The following is a 17,321-nucleotide window of genomic DNA, read 5'->3' on the forward strand; positions in this document are numbered from 1 at the left end:
TGGCTACTATTTAAAATAGGGGCGCACAAGTAGACAACATTTAATTATGGCGATACAAGATCACACAATTACAACGCGTGGACATACTAAGACTCGGTACTACTCGAGTGACTTAGTCTACCTCGTTAATATCTAAGCGGGCGTGCCTTCTGGACGCCGAGGCTTCTCCACGGGTTTCACCGTCGGGGTTAGCTGGATGGAGTTGAGGAGCTGCAGGGTCGGGGTAGCGATGATGACCATCGCGGGGGTTGTTGGCCACAATCCCATTGGAGCGTGTTCCCAAAAGGCGACGAAGCACTTCTGGGGACACCAAAGCATTTTGGTTGATGGCTGGGGCAGACCTCAAGGACTCGATCAGTTGTCTGAACAGCATGACTGGGTTGTCAGTGTCGGGCTCATCCCCTCCTCTTGCCGGGGCTCGGCGAACCAGTTCTCCACGAGCTGCGATCAGATCAAGGGTGATTTGATCAAACAGTTCCTCTAGTGCACTTACATAGTGCACCAGATGCAACAATGCAGGATCTGTCTCGTGATCTCCGTTGGCAACCTAGGGTGGCCTACCATACCCGTCACGGGTGGGGTAGTAGTATAACGAGCGACATTTAACTCTGGGCGACAAATGCCGGAGTTGAACTATAGCCTTTCGAGCAGCTAGTTGGATGGCTTGTGGCTCAAAGGAAGTTGTCCTTCCGGTGAACCTGTAGGGGCGTTCTGGCGATAGACCCCTACCATAGACGTGCACAGTGGCCCAGAATTGACGGCTCTCACCGCTCATGGGCCCTTGGTACACAACATACTCTGGGGGCTCTTCTAATGCAAAGGCACAGCGGGTGAGGTTTGCTAGCACGGTCACAAAACCTCTAAGGTTGGTTGTTGTGGTCTCATTGTGCACAATGGGGCCAGGCATTATAGCTCGGTTTGGGGAAGAGGCTGTGTTGTGCTGGGTTGAGGCTAGCGTGCCCTTTTTATAGAAAAAGGGGACGGAGTCTTCCTTCGCACGCTTGCGAAAGAGACTATTTAGGTGTCGGTCACTGGCGCGTGATCGACATGCTAGGCTGATAGGTTGGGCACCGACTGCCAAAAGGTTACGGGGTCACTGTGTGGCTATCTTACACGAGAAGCTTGGCTGGGGTTAGGTTAAGGTCTGGTGGGTTGGTTGGTTAATCTAGGTTTATTGACCTGGCCAAGATAGGATTAGCCAATGGTCAACCTGGCTCTGATACTAAGGTTGTCACGACTGGATTTCCAGGATATTAATTTCCCAGAAAATGGCCCTTGTGCTCACTAGCCCCAGGATTACTGTTAGCTGATGAGACACCAACTTGATACAAAACTCCAAGCAAAATACAAAATGTGTAGTACAAGACCATTCTGGCCTATGAGTACAAATGGTTTCTAGTGGTTGATGGCGGAAGCGGTTTGCGGTTCATTAGCGTCTATGGGACTCCATTTCCCACAGGAACAGCTGACCTGGATAACTCCTATCTTCGCGAGACTGTTATCATCACAGCCTAGGTTCCGGGGCTGTCATCGCAGTGCCCCTCTCCATGCAAGAAATCTAGCCAAGACAATAGCCAGGGACAAGCTAGTGAGTACTTTGAATGTACTCGCAAACATTATGATCACATGTATAATATAACAGATGATAATTATGCTTTGAAATATGCCATGATCACTTCGTCAGTTACGAAATAAAATTCATGATGCATGCAAGCAGGTTATTCATATAAAAGATGAATAAACAATTCGAGAATAGAAATAAAATGCACCGATCGGGTGTCTGAAGCGACGCTTCGACAGGATAATAATATAGAGCATGCCTCAGTCGGGCGTCTGAGCGACGTCACATAAAGGGCTTATAAAGGGAATAAGTAACAAACATGCCACAGTCGGGCGTCTGTGCGACACCACATAAAGGGCTTATAAAGTAAATAAATAACAAGCATGCCACAGTCGGGCGTCTCAGCGACACCACATAAAGGGCTTATAAAGTAAATAAATAACAAGCATGCCACAGTCGGGCGTCTCAGCGACACCACATAAAGGCCTTATAAAGTAAATAAATAACAAGCATGCCACAGTCGGGCGTCTCAGCGACACCACATAAAGGGCTTATAAAGTAAATAAATAACAAGCATGCCACAGTCGGGCGTCTCAGCGACACCACATAAAGGGCTTATAAAGTAAATAAATAACAATCATGCCACAGTCGGGCATCTCAGCGACACCACATAAATGGCTTATAAAGTAAATAAATAACAAGCATGCCACAGTCGGGCGTCTCAGCGACACCACAAAAAGGGCTTATATGAGAATAATCACAGTGAATATCCAGGAGGTAGAACCGTCCCAGGGATACTCAATAATTCAAATAATACCAATGGTTAGGTTATAGTAATAATAATCATAATCATCATATGTCCCAGGTCATGATCAATGTTCTGGTTTAGCAATTTTTCCTCCAAAGACCGACACTAAGACCGACACTTGACCCATCCCAGACTGTAGTCCTTAGGACACGACTATTTGAATAGATATAATCTCCGCAGAGGGTGTACTCTTTACCCACGAGTAACGGATTCCTTTAGTCCATCGGGACTAATTCCGTCTACGGTCTTTTAGTTGAAAACACACCTGACCGCACACACCGGCCTAACTTACCGGTGTCTGGAATCATCCACGACACCCGTTAAGCGAAACTCTAAGTGGGGAGGCTACAACCTCGTCTAGCATGGGATCACAAAATTTATAACACGCGCAAACTAGGGGAGCTACCCCCTCGGCTCCAACCAGAAACACCCATGCCCCCGGACCAGGTGGCATGTCTACCAGATGCAGCCAGTATCTTCCACCATGGCCTCTCTGTACGGTGTGTGCTAGGAAGGGGTTGACAACTTACTGAACCGTACCCTACCTAGGGTAGGACAAGTGGTAGTATGAAACAAGTATGGGGGTTACTGGAACAAGACTCGATCTACGGTCCACTCAGGAGGTTAAGGCATTCCCTGCAGGATTAGTATAACAAATTTATTTCACACCAACAAACAGAATCACCACTCATCATACCTCACCATGCCTTACCGGACATAATCGTCTCAACGAATTATTTGAGACAAGTTCGTGTCTACCCAAGATAGAGACTTTCCCGGATTCCTTCCGGTAGGCATGAAAGGCATACGAGGGTGATTACTATCACAAGCATATCAAATTCAAACAGCAAGGAATCTTCATTATGCATTCATGAGTATGATCGTATCATCACATAAAATAACAAATACTTCCTGTCAAGGTGTTGTTGTAACCGTATCAAACAACACACAACAATATTATGCCAGGGTTCAGAATGCTTGCCTTCCAAGAGTATGTAGGTGGGGTGCACTTTTCGGAAGTTGTTTCCCTCTCCAAAATCCTATTTATGAAAATTTCAAATTAACACATAGTTTCAAACTGTACAAAAAAAGTTGTTTAGAAAATTTTCAAATAAATATGAAAATAAAGTAGACAAAATTTGAGAACCAACAGAAAAAGAATCCAGTCAAATGGACCAGTATTTTAAAAGTTATAGCCAGTCAAAGTTTAGTCAAACTCTGTTTTTAAATAAAACAGAAAATAAAAACGGTTCGAATAAGAATACGTTTTCGAGGTGGGAAGACATACTTCTGGGTTTACGTTTCGACTTAAACCAGCGCGGGCCGTCACTGTGTCGCTGACAGTGGGTCCCTTGGGCCCACTGGTCAGGTTTGACCAGTCGCCCGCGCCTCCTTCCTCCTCTAGCCGAGCGGAGGCGGGGCTCCGGCGATTGCCGCCGACGAACGGCGGCTCCCCGCGGGATTCTGAGGGCGGGGATGGATCCGCTGGTACAGGGCGGTTCTCCCAGTGGTCGAAAGGCTGGCGGAGACGAAGGGATTCGCCGGCGGTGAGCTCCGCGGCGGACGACGGCTTCGGGAGCTAAAGGGGTCTCGGCCTAGGCGGCTCCCGGTTGAGGCTGAGCGGTTGGGCGGCTCCGCACGGTCTAGGGGAGTCGGACGGTGGCACTGGATGGACTGGGGAGTCCCTGCTCGCGACGAACGGGACCGGAGTGTGGTGGCGGCCGAACTGACCGGAGACGGGGAAGACGGCCTCCCTCCACCGATTGCTGGCGGTGGGGGTCTGGAGGGATGGCCCAAGGTCGCCTAAGGGTCTGGTTGAGCATGGGGTCTCCTATTTATAGGGAGGGGAGGTTGGTTCTGTCGGCGGGCGAGGATAAGACCGGCAAACCGCCGTTCTGTAGCCAAGGGGGCGCGTGGCGGCGACGGACGCTAGCGGACGGGCTCAAGGATGAGATCATCCTGCTCCTGGGGCAGCTGGCGCGCTGGAGTGGCTCAGGCGGCGCCGTCCATGGCAGGAGCCTGCTGCAGACGCCGGCGTGCCGCCAAGAGGGCTCTGACAGCGGCGTTGTGGGGCGCCAGGGGCGGCTTGGATGGTTGTGACGGCAGGCTGCGGCGGTTAGGTTGCGCGCGCGTGCAAAACATGCGCTCTGGGCGCGCCCAGAGCACGCACGCCATGTGCTCGACGGAATGCTAGGGTGGCCTAGAGGGCTTGGGCGACAATGCAAATTAACATGACAAGTTCAGAGGTGGCTAGGAGATTAGTGGACATGCTGGTTTGTCTAGAGGGGCAAGATCACATTGCAAAAATAAAACTATGCCAAAACTGTCCATGAACACAAGGTGCTTGACAGAATGCCATGGGCATCTAGGCATCTCTTTGGGTGGCCAAAAACTCCAGATCAGAGTCTCTTTAGATGATAAAGAGGGTGGCAACGTTGGTTTGACAAAAACAAAAACTCCCTAGCGCAAGTTTTTGAGAAAACCAAATCTGGACAGAAAATAAAGGGCATTATTGCATGGACCAAAAATACTCCAATGGGTCCAATCTCCTGGACTTAAGGGTTTGGTAGGCTGGTCAATAAGCAGGCACAATATCATGGGCAATAGGGCAATATAAAGTATGGCTGCAGTGCAAATCACGAAACTGAACCAGTATGAAGATGAGGACAGTTTACTCAAATTTTCCAAAGAACACCAGTGGGTTTTTGCATAGGAATGAATTATACACTTCTACTAACATCCCCAAATTTTGGTGGAATTTTTAAATAAATTTATCAAAGGGTTGTAGTGCAAAAGAGGCTCTAAAACTTATGAGAAACCATTTTAAAAGAAATAAAGCTCAGAAAAAATAATTATATAAATAATTCCACTGATAAAAAGAAATGGTCTTGGGAAGATATACAAGTCCAACAATATTATTGGAAAGTTTTCACTTGGGGTGAAAACTCCACAATTCAGGAGAAAAGAGTGGTTCTGAATCAAAAGAAAATCCAGAAAATAAAAATTTAATTTACCATGGCAAAATTTTAATTAATAAATCATGGTTAAATTTTTGGGGTGTTATAGTCTCCAAATCGAACTTATTACAATAAATATGGCTTAAGGCCATCTAAGTAAGATAACAACGGAAGGCTTGGAAGATAAAGTGAGTTCATCAACTCCAACGGCATAGCTGAGTGCATGACAACGACCTAGCGCACCTTACTCTTCATCTGAAAAGTCTGCAACATGATATGTTGCAGCCCGAAAACGGGTCAGCACATGGAATATGCTGGCAATATAACACAGTAGAGCAATGAACAGGTAAATGCTATCACTACATGCATATATGGCCGGTGGAGGCTCTATCGTTATAATGTTTTTGCGAAAAGCCAATTTCCCCCCACAACAAAGGAATGTATTTTATTTAACTATCATGGTAGTTGTTAAACATTGAGAAGGTTCCTCCAACTCAATCCCAATTAGAAAGTAATTAACAACCCAACAGATTAAGTAATAGAGTGATGAGATCAATATGATAATCTAAGATCCAGATACTCAAGATGTCCATAACCAGGTACATGGCTAACCATGATTAGTTTCTACACTATGCAGAGGTTTGCACACTTTCCCCACAAGACTCGATCTGCTCCGTTGGATTTTTCGCACTACGTGGTGTTTGAGAAACAGATGACCGAGACACAGTTTTTCAGAAGCATTAACTCTAACCCCGGGTAGACTGTACCAACCTACATCCCCTACATCAGCTAGCCTCCCACTGGAAGAGGTCATGCAACTTACTCCTCTATGCTAGAGCCCATAATAGCTTGTGGCTGCACACGGAAGTTTCTAGCATGAATAATCTTATGATCCCTTTAAGCCTGGGTGGCGAACCATAGGATGATCACACGGGTACTCCGGTGAAGGAAATATGCCCTAGAGGCAATAATAAAGTTATTATTTATTTCCTTATATCATGATAAATGTTTATTATTCATGCTAGAATTGTATTAACCGGAAGCACGATACATGAGTGAATACATAGACAAACAGAGTGTCACTAGTATGCCTCTACTTGACTAGCTCGTTGATCAAAGATGGTTATGTTTCCTAGCCATAGAAATGAGTTGTCATTTGATTAACGGGATCACATCATTAGGAGAATGATGTGATTGACTTGACCCATTCTGTTAGCTTAGCACTTGATAGTTTAGTACGTTGCTATTGCTTTCTTCATGACTTATACATGTTCCCATGACTATGAGATTATGAAACTCCCGTTTACCAGAAGAACACTTTGTGTGCTACCAAACGTCACAACGTAACTGGGTGATTATAAAAAGGTTCTCTACAGGTGTCTTCGAAGGTACTTGTTGTGTTGGCGTATTTCGAGATTAGGATTTGTCACTCCGATTGTCGGAGAGGTATCTCTGGGCCCACTCAGTAATGCACATCACTATAAGCCTTGCAAGCATTGTAACTAATGAGTTAGTTGTGGGATGATGTATTACGGAACTAGTAAAGAGACTTGCCAGTAACGAGATTGAACTAGGTATTGAGATACCGATGATCGAATCTCGGGCAAGTAACATACCTATGACAAAGGGAACAACGTATGTTGTTATGCGGTTTGACCGATAAAGATCTTCGTAGAATATGTGGGAGCCAATATGAGCATACAGGTTCCACTATTGGTTATGGACCGGAGACGTGTCTCGGTCATGTCTACATAGTTCTCAAACCCATAGGGTCCGCAAGCTTAAAGTTCGGTGATCGGTATTATGAGTTTTTGTGTTTTATGTACCGAAGGTAGTTCGGAGTCCCGGATATGATCACGGACATGACGAGGAGTCTCGAAATGGTTGAGACATAAAGATCGATATATTGGACGACTATGTTCGGACACCTGAAAGGTTCCGGAAGGTTTCAGACATATACTGGTGGAAATAGAGGGCATCAAGGGGAGTGCGGGGCGCGCCCCCAAGGCCCAACCCGAATTGGTTTTGGGCAAGGGGGCCGCCCCCCTCTTTCCTTATCCTCCTCTCCCTTTCCTTCCCCCTCTCCTACTCCTACTAGGAAAAGGACAAGTCCTACTCCTAGTGGGAGTAGGACTCCCCCTCTTGGCGCACCTCTCCCTAGCCGACCGCCTCCTCCCCCTTGCTCCTTTATATACGGGGAAGGGGGGCACCCCATAGACACAACAATTGATCATTGCTCTCTTAGCTGTGTGCGGTGCCCCCCTCCACCATAATCCACCTCGATCATATCGTAGCGGTGCTTAGGCGAAGCCCTGCGTCGGTAGAATCATCATCACCATCACCACGCCGTCATGCTGACGAAACTCTCCTATGAAGCTTTGCTGGATTGGAGCTCGCGGGACGTCATCGAGTTGAACGTGTGCAGAACTCGGAGGTGCCGTGCGTTCGGTACTTGGACCGGTCAGATTGTGAAGACGTACGACTACATCAACCGTGTTGTGCCAACGCTTCCGCATTCGGTCTACGAGGGTACGTGGACACACACTACAAAAAAAAGACACATCCGTGACATTTTGGGCCGAATGATTTTTCTTTCTGTCATACATATGACACTTCTATGACGATAATTGTGACAAAACCCGGTATCATCATATATGTGGTGGGCTCCTACTACTATGACAAAAAATCATGACAGAAAATGGGCTTTTCATCCTGGGCGGGCCGGAGACGCAGCTGCATGACATTCTTTGGGCCGTCCATGAGAGAAAAAACCGTGGTAGAAGTGAGGGGGAGGAAAATTTCGGGGAGTTCCCGGTTACGATGGGAGGTCAGGGGCCGAGCGATGCGCGTTTCTCTCGTACACGTACGCGCGTGTGTGCGAGGCGTTGGCTCTAACTGAACCCGAGCAAGGCGTTGGGCTCTAACTGAACCCGAGCGATTGCACTGCAGGCTACGCGTTACTGAACTCGAGCGATCGATCGATGGCTGTTAACTGAACCCGATCGAGAGATTCCTTCGCTACTGCTGCTAACTGAAGCCGATCAATGCTGCCTCTGGATGAATAGTGAGCGTTGCAGGGGGGGTTTGGATGTACAGTTCCCGGTGGGGGTGGATGAACAGGACCCCGTGGTGTTGCCTCTGGATGAACAGGACCCCGATCGATCGAGCCGGTTGGGGCTGGATGAACAGGACCCCGTGGAGGGCTGGATGAACAGGACCACCCCGTGGAGGGTAGGATGAACAGTAGACGGTGGAGGGCAGGATGAATAGTAGCCCGTGGAGGGGTGGTTGAACAGGAGCCTGTGGAGAGGGATGGTTGAACAGTAGCCGGTGGAGTAGCGCGCGGTGGAGGCTGGATGAACAGGAGCCCGTGGATGAACAGTCGCAGGTGGAGGCTGGAGGAGGTCGACAGTGGATGAACAGTAGCTCGTGGAGGCTGGAGGGGGTCGACGGTGGAGATGAACAGTATCCCGTGGAGCCCTGTTTTGCGGTACGCCACACCCCCCCGATGAATAGGACCCCTGTTTCGACCGTAGCGCTCCAACACAAGTCCGTTTCATCCGTTTTGCGGTACGCCACACCCCTCCTGATCAACAGGGCCCCTGTTTTGACCGTAGGAGGTCCGTTTCCTCCGTTTTGCGGTACGCCAGACCCCTCCCGATGAACAGGATCCCGTTTCGAATGTGGCCGGTCGAACACAAGGCTGTTTCCTCCGTTCTGCGGTACGCCAGGCCTCGTATCCATCGCCTGTTCCATCCAAGCCCTCCCGATGAACATGACGCATTCCGTTGCCTCCCCATGAACACGACGCATTCTGTTGCCTCCCCATGAACACGACGACGACGCTGTTTCTCCTTTCCGACCCAGCCATGTACACGAGCCCTGGCCGTACGTATGCGCGAGTAGGCGTTCGAGACCCCGCCCGTATGTACACATACGTGGCGGTATTTTCTTTCTTGCACCCCGGCCGCTGTACGTACGTGTAAGTGCTACATGCGCGCCTCTACTACGACACATGCGCGCCTCTACATCGACCAGTATGTACGTACACGTTCGCGACCAGAATGACAATGCTACGTACGCTTCGACCAGGTGGGTCCCGACTGTCAGGCACTTCCTTGCCTGCGAAGATGTAGCTGGTGGGTCCCAGCAGTCAGGGGGCGAATCGTTTTTTTGCCTGGACGCACTTCCTTGCGTGCGAAGATGTAGCTGGTGGGTCCCAGTAGTCAGGGGTAAATGTTTTTTTTGCGAAATACGGTGGATCGTCCGGTGGGTCCCACTATCAGGTGGAGGAATAATTATTTTGCACGTAATAAGGAGGCACTTCCTTGCTGCGGCCATGGACCCAGCTGTCAGCCTCTCCATGTACAGTCCATGTCCGATGGAAGCCGTTCCTTGACCATGTTGACCATGCCGCGTCGAGAGCACCAGGGCGGTGGACGACGGCGAGGCCTAGGAAGGGGACGACGCGGAGCCGGGGAAGACACGGCAGTGGGTGCCCACGCATAGAGGAGTACGAGGGTTCACTGGTTCGCTGCGGTGTGAGGCTGCCGTCGCCGCAGAATAACATGGGGTGTGGGTGAGTAGAGGGATGGCCTGGCCAGCGGTGGGAGTAGTAGGGGGCGGTGAGGCCTCCGCCGCATCGCAGCCGGCCACGGGAGGCAGGAGCACGAGGCACGACCGGCGCTGGTTTGGGCGGCTGGAGCAAGAAGACTAGAGGTTGAAGAAGCACTACGGCCGTTGGATGGACATTGTCGGTGTCAAAACCGGCGGATCTCGGGTAGGGGGTCCCGAACTGTGCGTCTAAGGCGGATGGTAACAGGAGGCGGGGAACACGATGTTTTACCCAGGTTCGGGCCCTCTTGATGGAGGTAAAACCCTACGTCCTGCTTGATTAATATTGATGATATGGGTAGTACAAGAGTAGGTCTACCACGAGATCAGAGAGGCTAAACCCTAGAAGCTAGCCTATGGTATGATTGTATGTTGTAGTTGTTGTGTCCTACGGACTAAAACCCTCCAGTTTATAAAGACACCGGAGAGGGTTAGGGTTACACAAGGTCGATTACAAAAGAGGAGATATCCATATCCATACTGCTTAGCTTGCCTTCCACGCCAAGTAGAGTCCCATCCGGACACGAGAAGAAGTCTTCAATCTTGTATCTTCATAGTCCAACAGTCCGGCCAAAGGATATAGTCCGGCTGTCCGGAGACCCCCTAATCCAGGACTCCCTCAGTAGCCCCTGAACCAGGCTTCAATGATGATGAGTCCGGCGCATAGTATTGTCTTCGGAATTGCAAGGTGGGTTCCTCCTCTGAATATACCACTGAAGAATTTGAATACAAGGATAGTGTCCGACCCTGCAAAATAAGTTCCACATACCACCGTAGAGAGAATAATATTTTCACAAATCTAATTTGCTGACTTGTTTTGGCAGCACGACATTATGTCACGGCCCGGTGATTATTCGAACCGTTTCCTTTAACTAGCCCGGCACATAACACGAGGCAGTTTTTTGAAATGTCTTGTCAAAGCAGAGATCATGTCCCCCTAATTACGGGATTCTCATCTATACGGTCGTGGGTAACCTAACCGTGTCTAGGACTCCTAGATTATAGGAAAGTCCCAAACGGCTACGGAGAGGACGCTTGATATTCACCCTCTTTAGAAAGGGACAAGGCCTTTACTTTTTTCCCTCCCGTGCTCAGTCGAATCCTTCCCCCGCCTCGAGTTCTAACACCCAAAGCCCAGGCCAGGTACTCCGAACCTTCAATCATGTCCGGATCTAGCCTTCAAGGCCGATGGATGCCCTCCTCCATTACGGAAGAAGACATCAAGAAGTTGAGGGAGGCCAGATACCTGACCGCCAAGGTTTCGCATCGGCTGCCTACCCGAGGGCAGGTTGTCCCTACTCCTGAACCCAATGAAGACGTCGTGTTCATCTCCCACTTCCTCCGAGGACTAGGCCTCACTCTGGATCCCTTCATTAGGGGGTTGATGTTTTATTACGGGCTAGATTTCCACGATCTAGCCCGGACTCCTTTCTCCACATCTCAACATTCATTGTCGTGTGTGAGGCCTTCCTCCGCATTACCCCTCACTTCGGCATGTGGCTCAAGACCTTTAATGTGAAGCCGAAGATGGTCGAGGGGCAGTATGCAGCGTGCGGAGGCGCATTAATAAGCAAGATAGCAGGAGCTATGTGGCCCAAAGGTTCCTTTCTAGAGGTGTCCGGATTATGGAAACATGAGTGGTTTTACATCACAGCTCCCAGAAGGGCCAAGTGGGTGGCTGCCCCTCCTTTCTGCTCAGGCTCTCCACCACAACTGATGTCATGGATTAGCAGAGGGCTGAGCTGGGGTCCTGCCAAGGATGTGCCTGTACTGCAAAGCCGCATCCAAAATCTCTTCAAAGGAGATTTCAGTTTGATTATGGCAGCGCAAGTCATGCTGGTTCGTCGAGTCCCGCCTTGCAAACGCCGGCCCCTCCGCATGTGGGAGTTCAACCCAGAAGGGTCGCGTACTATTCATAATTTCCTCGGCCTGACGCACGAGGAGATGTACAAATCATTCTTCGAACCCCAAATAGAATGTCCGGATACTACCGAGGACGTGGGCCTGAGCAGCAACCGTACCGCCAACCAAGTAAGTAATCCTTTAGCCGAACACACAGTCTTTTATTTACCACGACGTCATTCTAAGAAGTCGCTCTTTGACTAGGACTGGCTAACTAAGGCGAAGATGATTCGGTGTTCGGCCCCCCTTCCTGAGGGTTTGGAGAATCCGGTACTGGAAAAGATGCTCGAGCTAGCACCCTGCCCGGAGCCCTCAAAGGAAGTTAAAGGGGGGATAATGAGGTCGAAAGCGGGCCCCCATCGCTACCAATTCCAACCGAGGGGATGAGCACCTCAGTGAAGGAGGATAACCGAGGAGAAGAATCCGACCTTCTCTCCCTTTGGGGAAGGAAGAGGACTGCCTCTGAAGATCCGGAAACCGAGGCTTCCAAACGGGAGAAGAAGTCTCCACTAGAGGGTCCTGCATTGGAGGGTGCTTTTGCCGCACAAAGTCCGCGCGAGGATCAGCCCTCCAACGAGCTGTAAGTAATCAGAAAGTACTTTAATAGTGGAGATATACTACCTTACCTCTGAGGAAAATAACCAAAGCGTTTATCTTGCAGTTCGGATCTTAGCCCTTCTCAGCAGAGCTCGTCTTCAGGGGATCTTTTTCCGGAGATGATGGAGAGCGAAACGCCTCCCCCGGACTCCCCCACTCAAGAAGCGGGCAACCTTGAAGTGTCGTCGCGGAGGGCCTCTCCGGATCCGGTGAGGCCAGAGGATAATCCTATAGTTACCCGAAGTCCTCAGCGTCGGCTCTTGAAGAGAGCAAACAAAAGAGTCCGGCACCGTCTGGTATAAGGTCGGACGTACTGAGGGAGCTGTTGGAGCGAGCAGCCATCTCAGAGGAACACCGTACATTGATGGGTACGGTGATGGAAAGGATTTCATCCGCCGAAAGCGGGTTGCATGATGCCTTTGTGAGTCTACTGACGGGCTTTGAGGTACGTAAAATGATGTACATTTGTGATGGTACCGCACATTTTTAGGTGTGCCCTATGTCGATAGTAGGCCCTGAGACTCTGGTTGTCGCCGAGGACGGCGGCAAACAGAGGATCGTAGTCCCAGGCAATAACCATACCGCTTTAATGTGCAGGTAGTGGGAGCTCCGGTGGCTAGCCGGACTCATGAGTTTGCCGAACTAAAGCGGCAACTAGATGCGGCAGACGCCGACATCGACCTTGTTAACAAGCGGCTTGACGAGTCACATGGTAAGTAATGTTTTTCTGGTGAATGTCACATAATAAGAGCAGCATGATGCTAGTATCTTTAATATGCTGTGACTGCAGACGGAGCTGCCACCGTGGAGACCCTTCGGGCGCAACTTGCCCGAGCCAAGGAACAAGCAAGAGTTAGTAATGCGGCTGCTTTGAAGGCAGCCGAAGAGTTACTGAGAAGGCCGCGCATTGCGAAAGCAAAGAGCAGATGGCCAAGATGGCCGTAGAATTAAAATACACTATCGACCGTTGCCAGTTCCTTGAAAAAGAGAACCGATTGAAGGCAGCGGACCTTGAAAAGGCCACGATGGTGACCAAAGACACTCGCTCTGCTATGAGGGCGAAGAAGGAGGAGCTACGCGAAGCCGGGGATATTGCGGCTAGGAAGCCCTTTCTGCTGCAGAGGAAGTTCGGGGATCCGCGGTATGCCCCTCTAGATCGGCTGTGGAGTTCGGCAGATGCATATATGGACTTGGTGGCAAGCACTGTCGATGCGGTTGAATACTTCCAAGATCAGACAGATCGTGAAGTGGACAAGCTGTTCTGTTCGCAATTTAACGTTCCAGAGCGTCCGCTTCCCTTGACTGATCAGCTAGCCGAATGGGCCGAACTTAATAGGTTGTCCGGGCTTGCCATGAGGTCCGTCGTAGATCACTTGTGGCCGGAGAAGCCGAAGCCGAAAAGCTATTTCAGCTTAGTGTAGCAGTTCCTTGGTGCGGTGCCGCGCATCAATGCGATGAAGAGGTCGGCGTGCATAGAAGGCTCGCGGATGGCCTTTGCCCGTGTCAAGGAATACTAGGCGGAGATGGATGCTACCACTATTGCGGCGAAAGGTTCGGCCATAGGCCGAGTAGCTGCCGAGCACTATTTTGAAGAGGTTCTTGAGGGCGCTCCTTTGATAGAGGCCCAGTGCTCGAAGAATATTATGTTTGAGTGACATGTATTCCCATTGTAAACACACTGTTTTTATGAAATGTAGTAAGGCTGTATTTATACTTTTGCCGGAAAGTAATATGGTGCCTCCTGTGCGGCCGTTTATGTATATATGTATATAACCTGAAAGATTGCAGTCGTCGGCTTCAACCTCCACGCATATAATGCAGAGGTGCTCGCAGAAAACGCATGTTCACACTTAACCCAACGTCTTGGTCCTATTAAGAAGGTGATAGCGCAGTGAATGAGGCAACCGGACTATGATGCTTTAACACTTTCACTTAGCCATAGGAGTTTGATGGTGGGGCCACTATATAGCCCCTGGTGGCTCCGCACTCTGCCAAACTCGGGGTGCGTATATGCCTGGCCGGGAAACGGCCCTTCATTAAAGCGGAGGAATTCTAACATTCCAATAGGTCATTGAGTGGTTGACCAGTCTCGCGCTATATCATGACAGTCAGTTTTCGGCTTTTTCTACTGAGGTGCTCGTCCGGACGAACCAGGGCACAATCGTAGTAGTTCTCCTGGTGCTGCATTAGCCGATAGAACGGAATGTAAGGCACCAAAACACAGGAGCCGGGCAAACCCAACATTTGACCAAAGACATGATTCGGAGCTGATGCATATAAGGCCAAACTCGCGATGCCAAACACTCCCTAAGGTATTCGGTCTTTATGGTATAGACCAGGCCTAAATAGTGCCCTTTGTAAGAAGCCCCTTGTGTCCAGGTACAGGCGTTTATTCTAACGTGGCCACATGCCAAGACGTCATCATCCTTCTCAATTGTATTTGAGAATCCGAGGGATGTGTATCAACAAGAGACAGTAAAAAATGTTTATGCAGGGTCTTAATCTAAAAAGAATCCTTGGAGTGGGTCCCTGCTGCACGTCTGTGCCTGTGTCTCCGTTGTGCAGTATCCTGGACGGGTGTAGCATGATGGTCACCTGTAAAAGAGAGGAACTTAGGTGAAAAGTTGTCATGCAGAAAGGTAGTTTTTAAAGAAACCATGTATAATTAAAGATGAGTAAAAATTGACATTCGTTTGCACGCGTTTATGATAGGGGTGTGGCCATCAAACCTGTACGAATTTCATATAGATGTGCCAGACTCGTCTAACCATGTCCGTGGTCTTGACGACCTACCGAATACTTTAGTTGGTGAGGCCGTTTTAGTGTGCGGCTGCCGCGGTAGCCGCACCCTCCTCGGCGCGCAGGGATCGCTCAATATTTCCATTTACTATAATGATGCCACGTGGACTGGGCATCTTAAGCATGAGGGAAGCGTAATGCGGTATTGCATTGAAGCACGCGAAAGCTTCGCATCCAAGTAGTGCTTGATAGCCACTTTGGAACAGAGCAATGTGGAAGCTTAAATTTTCGCTACGGAAGTTATCGGGGAAGCCGGATATAACTTATAGTAGCAGGGAGCCCGTGCAATGAGCCCCTGGGCCGGGCGTTACTCCTTTAAAGGTTGTATTGCTGAGGAAAATTTTCATTGGGTCTATCCCCATTTTGCGGATTGTGTCCTGATATCTCAGGTTTAGACTGCTGCCACCGTCCATCAGGACTCGTGTGAAAGTGGTATCCGTCAATTATTGGGTCTAATACTAAGGCAGCCCATCCTGCACGCCGGATACTTGCTGAGTAATCCCGATGGTCAAAAGTGATCAGTTGAAACGACCAGTGGCAGGACTCCACGGTGATAGGCCCTTGGGCATATTTATCTGGGAGTGCCGCTTTGTTTCTCCCCTTTATCACGTGTAACACGTTTACTATTTTGACTTCTGGTGGAAATTTCTTTTGTTCCCCAGTGTCTTGCTTGAGAGGCTCATCCTCGTCTTCGCTTGGTGTATCCTCCCCCTTGTGTACGGCGTTGAGCTTGCCGGACTGCTTGAAGACCCAACATTCTCTGTGGGTATGATTAGCAGGTTTACCGGGGGTGCTATGGATCTAACATACTTGGTCCAGAATTTTGTTTAGGCTGGACAGTTCATCTCTGGCGCCTTTAGAGGGCGGCTTTTGCTGACTTGGCCGAGAGCTTTTGAATCCGGCGTTTACTGCCATGCTCTTCGTGCTGTCTTCTTTATTCCGGCGTTTGTTATTGTTGTTGCGCCGTGATTTCCTGTTTCCACCTCTAACTTTGGATGTACTGGGGTCGCTGGTGCTGCATCTGGCTAGCCAGCTATCCTCAGCCGCGCAAAAGCGGGTCATGAGGCTTGTTAATGCTGCCATTGTTCTCGGCTTTTCTTGGCCGAGGTGTTTGGCAAGCCATTCGTCACGGACGCTATGCTTAAAAGCTGCCAAGGCTTCGGCGTCCGGACAGTCGACTATTTGGTTCTTTTTAGTAAGAAACATGTTCCAAAGCTTTCGGGCTGACTCTCCGGGCTGTTGAGTTATATGACTCAAATCGTCCGCGTCCGGAGGTCGAACATAAGTCCCTTGAAAATTTGCCCGAAAAGCATCCTCGAGCTCTTCCCAGCTTCCAATGGAGCTTTCGGGGAGGCTTTTAAGCCAGTGCCGAGCTGGCCCTTTGAGTTTGAGGGGTAAATACTTAATGGTGTGGAGATCATCTCCTCGAGCCATATGGATATGGAGGATATAGTCCTCAATCCAGACCCCAGGGTCTGTTGTTCCGTCGTATGCCTCTATGTTTACGGGTTTGAATCCCTCTGGAAATTCATGGTCCAGCACCTCGTCGGTGAAACATAGGGGGTGTGCGGCAACCCTATATCTGGGTGTACCGTAGTGTTCGGATGTTTGTTGTGTTGCATCGTATGCTGCAGCGCGCCTGCGTGGTCCATAGATGGATCTGGTTGCGTTGTCCTTTTGATGCGAGCCCTCGCGTGGATCGCGTATTGGCTTATGTGCGGCATTCATTGCCGCTCTATGTTGGCCGTGAGGTCGTCTATCCGGCCAGGTGGCCATTTTAAATTTTGGTTGCGGGGGATCTAAGGCCTCCTCATCGAATTCAGGTAGCAACTTCCGCTTCGGGTAGCTCTTGGTGGGGTGATTACCGCCATACTTCGCTGCTGTGTTGAGTACTTTGCTCCATCTGATTTGGAGTGTGTCTTGCGCAGCCTTGAGCCTTTGCTTCTGCTTTTTTAGACTCCTCGCGGTGGCAACAAGCCTTTGATTGGCATTCTTGTTGACACACGAACACGTCACATGTACCCTTGACGCCGGGGGTGATTCACCGCAGCTCATGTCGAAGGAGACCCGATCGACAGCGCGA

This window comes from Triticum urartu, chromosome 2A (assembly GCF_056163025.1).
Source record: "Triticum urartu cultivar PI428250 chromosome 2A, HENAU_Tu73, whole genome shotgun sequence".
NCBI lineage: Eukaryota > Viridiplantae > Streptophyta > Magnoliopsida > Poales > Poaceae > Triticum > Triticum urartu.